Source organism: Rattus norvegicus, chromosome 14, assembly GCF_021556685.1.
Source record: "Rattus norvegicus strain SHRSP/BbbUtx chromosome 14, alternate assembly SHRSP_T2T, whole genome shotgun sequence".
Lineage (NCBI taxonomy): Eukaryota > Metazoa > Chordata > Mammalia > Rodentia > Muridae > Rattus > Rattus norvegicus.
The window spans coordinates 96,460,519-96,470,033 of record NC_141547.1 but is presented as its reverse complement, the minus strand read 5'-3'; positions in this window follow the sequence as shown (position 1 = coordinate 96,470,033).

The window sequence follows — 9,515 nt, the reverse complement described above, 5'->3', positions numbered from 1 at the left end:
TGTATAACACAGTGTAAAGTGTACGTCAAACTCCATCAACTGAGTCAAAGAAAATGAAGCTGATCATTTACTCATTGGCTTTGCCTCCACTTGGTTAACAGTCACTTTTAAAACCTAACTCCCCTGCATGGTCAGGCTCTGTCGAATCCCATGTTTCCAAGAAACACAGGAGAAAAGGAGAGACCCTTCATCATGACCAAGTGGAGCTGACTTCTAGACTCATCTTCTTGATTGTTCTCCACCTCCCCCATTTCCCCTCTCCCTTCCCTTCCCCCTCCCCCTCTCTTCAGTAGGTAATCAAATGCCCATGTTGGAAAACATGTAGAAAAGAGCACCTCCTGCATCCTGGCAAAAGAGTCAAGCCTGGGAAAGCTCAAGCCCACCAGGCTCCACAGTGGCACAGGGAGTAAAACCCCATGTTTAGCTCTCATAATCTCTGTTCCCAGTACCAGAGACAACACTAAGTCAAACCTGTTTTCGTCTGTGTTTTCCTTCCAGTGTACTTCCATTCATGTTTATTCCTTTGCAAGCAATTAAATGCTGATTTGACATAGCTGGCTGAGCATCAGGAAACACCCAGGATGATTTATCACTGCTTTAACTAGCCACCTGGCCTCCACCGGCGTGAAGTTACTTTTTAAAATGCCATAAACAACATTAACTTTTAAGTCGGTGGTATAAGTTTGATGTTTGGGAGCCAGTATTTAAAATGAAGGTCTCAGACTGTCCTTTCCCCTGCTAAGAAGAAGGGAAGCTAAAGAAAAACAAAAACAAAAACATGCCCAATCCCGAAACCTCATTGCTGGTTCTCTACTTTGGAGGTGGACATGGCCTCCCCAAGACTGGGAAGAGTAGCTGTCTTGTCTGTGTCCTAGATGTTGGGCTGAAAGGGAACAGCAGAGCTTAAAGTCCAAGGGAGAGTCAGTGAAGGGCAGAGAGGAAGCAGGAGACCCCACAAGAAGACCAAGGGGGATCCAGAGAGCAGCTGTCTCATTAGGATGCAGCTCATGGACTGCAGGTGGGTGTTCTAGGCTGACGTAAGTAGAAGAGGTGGCAGGTGGCATCTATATCGGCATGTGCTTCCCGCATTGTCTATGTGCCTGAGGCAGCTCAGGAGCCTAAGAGATGTTGCCAGAAATGGAACCTTTCCTTGTCAACACAATTGCAAACATGAAGGCAGCTGAGTAACTGTTTGCAAACAGGCGATCGTGCTCTGTGAGAATCTGTGAGATGGGGCACAAAGTATCCCTCTCCTCACCTATTCTGCACCACAGGAATATAGGCACTGCGAGTTAAATGCCAGCACACCAGCACCTCTTGGGTAAAGCAGAGTATAGTGCTCTGTGCTTTAAAATAATCAAAGAGAAAACAGTAGCTGTTACAGCAAGCAGCAGGTAGAAAACCCCTGGCTGCCTCAGGCTGTCTGCAACTGTCATTTTGAAGAATTGTCATTACTAGGTTTTGATGCCAGTAGATATATTGTGCTTTCTGGAGTGCCACCGGTGTCAGCAGGATTGTGCCTTTTTGCCTGCATAGCCAGCAGAGATGATGGAGCTGAGATGGATGAAAGAAAAACAAGAGAGACAAAGGCAAGGCAGTTGAACAACGGATGAAAGATAAAGGTTCATGCGAATCCTGATTTTGAGGTTACGTTGCTCAGGGACGATGAATCATGCTAAAATATCTTTCAAAAGGACCACAAACCATCTTCAAGAGCATCCTTTCCCCAGTGAACCATGCACTCTGAGCTTATTGAGAAACCATTCGTTATGGGCAAGATTTACCCCAGGAATGGGAAGGAAAGCACTGAGAGAAGGAAGTCTCCAACTTCAAGCTAAAACAGAGTGGTAAAAAGCCAAGGGATCTCTATCCATGTATGCCATTTGTCTGGTGGAGGAAATGGATGAATATAAGCAACAGGACACATGCCAACCCAGACGGAAGAGGACAAATCCTTTATAAGTGTTGAGATACATGCTATAACAGACGGAAGAATACCAGCCGCAGGGGAAACAAAACAGAGGTGGGGAGGAGAGCATACATACTGTGTCTTTCTGAAGGATAGAAAAAATGTGCGTGAAGGTTATGGAGAAGCAAATTCAACTAGGTTGCCAATGACAGAGGAGTTTTAAAACTTAGGAACATTCACCAGGTATAATGGTCCACATTTCTAACCCTGACACTCACTCAGGCAGAAGACATAATTTGAGGCCAGGCTCCTAGGCTACACAGAGGGGTGGGGAGAAAGGGAGGAGAAAGGAAGGGAAGGGGAGAGCTGGTCTAAGGACCTCACAGTCTTACTTTTTTCACCATTAGGTCAAAATTCAGTTAAGAAAAAGAAGAGAAGGCTAAGGAGATGGCTCAGAGATTAAGAGCAGTGAGTGATTGCTCTTTCACACATCCTGAGTTCAATTCCCAGAAACTACATGGTGGCTTACAGCCATCTGTAATGGGAATGTATATGTACATGTATGTGTATGTGCATTTGTAGGTTTAGGTGTACGTATTAGGTATATATATATATATGTATATAAGTACATAATGTATATGTATGTGAATGTGTATTATTATATGTATATATGTGTATGATATATATTATGTATATGTATATCACATGTATATGCATATGTACATGATGTACATGTACATGTGTGTATGTGTACATGTGTATATGTTTATGATATATATGTATTTGTGTATATATAAAGAAGGGTCTACACACATAGACGGTATGTCATGTACAATAGGAAGACTTGCGATGAATTTATCTCAATCCTTCTTCTCTTCCCACCCTCAACTATCGTACCCTCAAAGAGACAGTCTCCATCTAGAAAAGAGAACCATAAGACAAGAGGAGAAAGTAACAAATAAATGTAAAATGGTCTGTATGAACCTTCAGAAAGATCTAAGAACAGACCAATGAGAAGACAAAGTGAGAGCCAGTGAGACGATAAACTGGTCTCTGTTTGATGGACGGCTGCTGTTTGAGGGCAGGTCTCAGAGTGGAAATAAATCTACCCCATCATCCTGTGGCTAGTGTTTAAAGGCTAAAGCTGGATGAGATCATCAGGGGAAAGCCTGGATTGTGGGACTTGTCACCTGAAATCTCTAGGTTAGCATGGATTTAGGAGAGAAGGCTGCAGACAGGCCTGCGGTTTAAGTTGGGATGTTCTTAAAGTTTCTCTACATCTAATTACACTGAAAGCCAAAAGCTTCCATGTATCTGAAGCCAAGACTGTTAACTATTTTGCTCACTCTTGTGTTTCTAGTGCTTGAGACACAAGTGATCATAATTTGCCTAATGAATAAATAAAGAGGCTTCTTTACATTTGTTGAGGCAACAGGAGAGTTATCCTGAAATGATTTAATTGAGATATAATGACTGCTATTTGCAGATACTGTTCTAGTCGTTTTGAATAGATCCCCAAACAAACAAACAAACAAACAACTCTTGTACTCTTGTGGATTGTGTTTTATAAGAAGACACAAATAATAAGCCATGAACCATAATTAGAAATTACTTACTACATGTTTCTCTGTAGGGCTAGGCTGCACTCACCCTCCCTTCAACTTTGCCCAAAGTAGTACCATTCTTTCAATTTTCCCTTCTTTGTTTCTCCTGGGATTCTCTTCCTCAGTAAATTTCTCACAAACAAACCCACAAATCCCCAATCTCAGTATATGGGTCTGACCTAAGACAACTCTTGCCTTCCCAGAACATAAACTTACAGAAAACAAATAAAGTTATGTTTCTTGCATCTCTGAGTGTACAGCTTGAATCTGTCAACTGATAAAATATGACACAATGGTGCTGCGACCACATGTGTAGGTGGTACCTGGGGACCCTGTGAAGGGATCACAAATTACTTCCTGGGGATAGTTTACAGATGAAGTGGTGAAAATCCTGCTGAGAAGAGACAGAGATGATCCAAGCACAGAGATAGAGCAAAGCCACACATAGAAGCCTGTACTGCACTCAGTAGGTTTGCTATAGACAATTGTAAGAGTTTGATAGCAGAAAAGCATGCTTAAGGGTGACAGGACCAGCAGTAGTATGTGAGTAAGGGAACCAAGGAGGGATTAGCAACAGGCAGTGGGAAATGAGCCAGAGGCCAATCCTCCATGTTAAGAACTGGATTTTTTATATAACTGTTCACGACAAAGGTTTTAATTTTATTTTGCTGTTTTTAATTTAGTCACAGGATATGAAATTGAAAAATACTAAGAGTTTATAATTAAGGAGCTTCTCTTCTCACCTTCCTTTAGTCATGGTCTTAAATTGGGGTTTCCACAGCTGTGACAAGACACCAGGACCAAGGCAACAATATTTAACTGGGGCTGGCTTACAGATTCAGAGGTTCAGTCCGTTATTGTCATAGCAGGAAGCATGGCGGTATCCAGGCAGGCATGACACTGGAGGACCTGAGAGTTTTACATCTTGATCTGACTGTAGATAGGAGAAACTGACCATTCTGTACTGGGCAGAGCTTCAAAGCTGTGACATATTTCCTCCAAGGCCACACCTTCTCAGAGTACCATTTCCTACGGGCCCAGTGTATTCAAACCACGACATCTTGTTTCTGTTTTTATATTCCCTGCTTCCTGGTCATGTGTGATATGAACAGTCTCTGCTATTAGGAAGTAGGATGACCACCAGACTGTCTTGAAAATCTCCTGACTGTACAGGTCGAAATGAGTTTTCCTCCTCTGAGTTACTGTGATCACAATGATATGTGGCAAACAGCATACACAGTTATAGGCAATATGAAAAAACAAATAAAAAGCAAAACAAACAAACAAACAAAAACAACCTAACTAAACAAAACAAAACAACAGCAGAAAACCTTCTTTTAAAAAAGTCCAATTCTCTACTGCGCCATTTTTTAAATATATTCTAAAGAGATTAAAGTAGAAGAGACATATGGCCAGATTTGTGCATTGTCATGGCTTCTGCAGCATGAATAGAGAGAGAGGGTAACAGAGTAAGATATGGCCAGGGCCTGATATAAAATGGTAGCAACAAAATGGAGACAAAGTAAATACCTTTGCAGCTAGCAATTTTAATCAAATGGATTGAGTATTTGTTTAGGGTATTATTCTAAAAAGTTCACCTTCACTCACAATCCTTCTATCTCCAAACTGTATTGTTACTAACCAAGAACTAACCAGATACATACTAGATACATACTAGACCATGCAGCTTGAAAATGGGAGCAACAAGGTACGTAGATAGGTAAGCTAAGCATCCTCAAATTTAAGAGTCATTAGTCTATCTCCTCACAAGCTTAACTCTATGTCCTCAGTGATGCCAAATCACAAGCTCAATCAATGAGGGTCTCACCAAGAACAACAGGTGTCAGTTAATATTTGAGGAAAGCCAGTTAGAAAATGGAGGAGAATTCCATACCATCTAGGGGTCCAACATAGTAAAAATATTGTTAGACTCACTTCAAATAAACATATTAAAAGCAAACATGTAGTTAGACAGGCGTTCTCCCACTGTAGGTTCTCCGCACAATTACCTTGATTCTGATTACCATCTTATCATCTAAACAATAAACAGATGGATTCTCCCTTTCAGAAGTAGTCAGACCTCTCATATGGCCACCGAATCCCCCCCATTTCCTGGTATCCATGTTGTTAGACAGTGACTTCCTCTTTGAAGCCAATGGACATACTGATTTGCCTCTAACAGAGGCAGGCAAAAGTGAGTAGATATGATTAGGTTGCAAAAGATTTGGCTTCTGTGTAGCTAATGGATTCTCTTTATTTCCTTTGAATTGGTCCATTCAGGTACACCAAACACAGTAGAGTGGGTGACTTATAAACAATACAAATTTTCTTCTTCCAGTGCTGGAAACAGACAATCTAAGATCAAGAGACAATTAGATTCTGTGTATGGTGAAGAATTACTTCCTGGGTGCACAAGACAAGAACTTTTATCAGTTTTCATTTATATTACTCACAAGGGCTTCATCCTTAAAACCTAATCACATCTCAAAGACAACACTTCCTAGTACCGCCATCACAATGGGGATGGGCATACAATGTATATAAAGTTTAAAGTTGATATACCATGGGGCCCATGCCAGCCTTCTGGGTTTGTTCTTTGAAGATGAAATCTGATGTTGGAAAGGCCCAGAATTGGGGAACTGGGCAGTGGACAATAAGGAATTGAAGCTTCCAGTTCAATATTCTGAGTAGAAACAAGTCTGTTTCCTAACCTTATGTGCAAGTAGATTCTTCCAAAATCCAGAATAATCCTTTTTGCCCTTCTATTAAATAATAAAGTGGGACTAGAGAGTTGGCTCAGCAGTTAGGTGTACTTGTTCTTATCCAGGATCCAAATTTGATTCCTAAAACCAACAATAGTTCATAACTATGCAGAGACACCTATACATCTATACACTTAAGCAAAACACTCAACCACATAAAATAAAATAAATAAATATAAAAGTACTTTTTTTCAAAGTAATTTCATGAAGTGGAAGACCCAGGTGAGTGGCATCAGGATTCTTAGACCACGTATGACAATAGAACTGTTTTGTTTTGAGTTACTAAATGTTATAGTTTTATTCCACAAGGCAATGGATAACTATTTAAAAGCAGGGTCAAATTACTGTGATCTGTGCACATAGGCCCATGTTATGATATCCATTTTCTGTTCATGAATCCAACAGGGAACAAACCCAGAGTGTGTGCTCGAATGAGACTTAGACACTGATTGCTCGAGAGCTACACAGCCATCTCCTTCTCATCATGGCCTCCTGTTGTATCCCTTACCCCCTGCCCCCTGGCCTCTGCCTGCTGCCCCTGCCCTGGTCTTGTGACCCTTTGATAAGGATGATGAAGAAGCTGGTACTATTCTTACGGTATAAATTAGAAAGTAAAAATTCAAGACTGTGTATGTAAAGCACAGGATTGAAGGACAGCATTGTCAAAGGCTGTAGCATTATTTTATTTAATACCAGGGCCTGCTAGAACAACACCTATTCTTACACAATCTCTAAATAACCTCAGTGATATTGAAGTTGGAGATTGGATACAGTCAGTCATAATGGATAATGTTCTTAAGAGTTCCAATTTACACAATAATTATGGTCTGAGAGCTTTCTCTTCCTCCTATTCTAGATGGTTTCTACCTGTTTTTACTAAAATTTGATGAGTGCAGATTTAACGAGCTCTGATATAGGTCATTTGGGGTGATGGTTTAGAAACAATGAAGTTTCTGTTCTTTGTGACATTTGGGTGAAGCCACTAGGTATGCAACAATGACCCAGAAATATTGAACACAAAAGCTAATCCCTTACACTGTCACTTACTATCGACAGAGGGCCATTTGCCACATTTACAAGAAGTCCCTATTAAAAACATTTGCTAAATGAACCCAGACATTCTGTAATAGTCATGCACGGGGCCACATCTCTCAGGGACTCATGCAGAATTATAATTGGAAGATCAACAAAACTCGCCTAAAGTCCGACTGCAGTGTACCTACTTTTTAAGTTCACCTATCATTGCTCTTTGAGTCTGAAGTGTGGGTCTAAGGTAGACGTAAGACTGTCAAAGCCCCAATACTGAAGTCCAGAAGACAGGCTTGGTTTGTCCATCGTGTAGAACATGATCGGTACAAACTTGCTGTCTTGAAGGCTCTGTGTTTCCTAGCTGATTGCAAACAACATTGGTATTGTACCTGCACATGAACAGCCCCCTAGTTCTAACTTCTCTCCTAACTTCTATAAGTTATATAGAAAATATACATTTCAAAATTAATTCTCAAATTTGTACCTGGTGGGAAACTATCGAGAAGTTTTTTTTTTTTTTTAACCTTGTGACAGATAAGGCAGTTCAGGTACCAACATGAAAGACTCTTCTAAGTTCATGGACAGAAGGTACATAGCCAATCTAGCTTAAATTAGAGAGCTCGAGGCAGTTAATCAATGTTATTTCTACTGCACCATGGCTGCCCTCAAAGCCACCAATTATTGCTCTCCATGCTAAATTACACATATAGAAACAACATTAATTTGAAGTTACACTGTTATTTCAGGTGAAACAACTTTAGTCAAAGAAAGGCACTGTGTGTCTAGGTAAGGACCTGGGACTAGTGAAGGTACAGAGATCAGAGGTGTGCCTTTGTGTTTGGTAAATAGGAGCAGTGACCATGATGTCATTGCCTTTAGTATTAGATCTTTTGCTGCAAATGTAGGAATACAGCACAGAGACATCTATTACTTGTTTCTGAAACATTATCTGAAGCCCCATGGGCAGCAGAATATAATTCAATGTGCCAACATGACATGTATGAAGCATGTCAAGGAAGAGAACCCCATAAATCCTCTATTCAATTCCCCAGGAATATGATGCACACATGCCCATTCATCTTGCTTTTTCTTACTTCAACCATTTTCCAAGAAGGTAGTGGATTGGCTAGTGAGGACTCCTGTGCTGCACTCCTAGCAGAAAGACTCATTAGCTTTGTGGCCATCTTTAAAATCATTACGTCCAAACACTCAGGGAAAATAGGTAGGTCCATGCCTTGATGCTATCATTTGTCAAAACCTGGCACCAGTTAGAAATCACACAGGATAACAAGTCCAGAAGCATCTAGAACAAACAAGAGTGATCCATCACTGAAGACAGGGTGAAAACACACCCCAATGCATGCTCATATCAACCACACCAGCCCCAAGAATAAGGATTGTTCCTTCCACTTTTCCATGACAGGAAATGAAAATCAGGCCATCTTCAAGAAATTACATTATTGCTAAAACAGAAGCCAAATCTAAGTCTGCTCAGTGTTAGCTTAAGATTCCAAAAACAAAATAACTTTATAGGAGATAACTTTGGTATTTAGCTCCTGAAAATATTTGTATATTTGCATAGGAAGAAATGAATTGAAGTGGTGGGTTCATTAAAGAGAAGAGGGCCAGCATAGCCAAAGCTAGAAAATCAAGTATCAATAATAAGAGTTGTCCTAAACCTAGACAAAGGGCAGAATTAGAACAAGAGCTAAAATTTTAAAATACACAGTGGGTGCAGGATCTTGCTAAGCGTTTCCTATATGTTACTTCAATTTCAGCTGTCCACTACTCCACACAAATGGTAATATTATTCCATCTGTAGATGAGGAGACTAAGTATAAAAAGAACAAAAGCTTGATAATTGAGTTCAGACAGTCTGCTCTCAGTTCATGGTGTTAACAAAGTCAGTGATTCTCATATTTATTTTCACATCTGAATCCTCTAAAAGCTTGTTAAAACCTACCTTTCTATTGCAGACTCACACTTCCGAATTCAGTATACAGGATAATCTGCCCCCATACAAGTTCTCATTTGCCACAGATGCTGATGGTCTAGGGTCCACAGTTTGAGGAGCAGTGTGTAGACCTCTTAAGTCATTTGAAAGGTGATTATTCTGATTGAGGGGAATACACATCAGCAAGTGCAGAAGGAATCCAATCGTGACAGTGAACAAACACACTTAAGGACAACCACCACCTTGATGACCATATA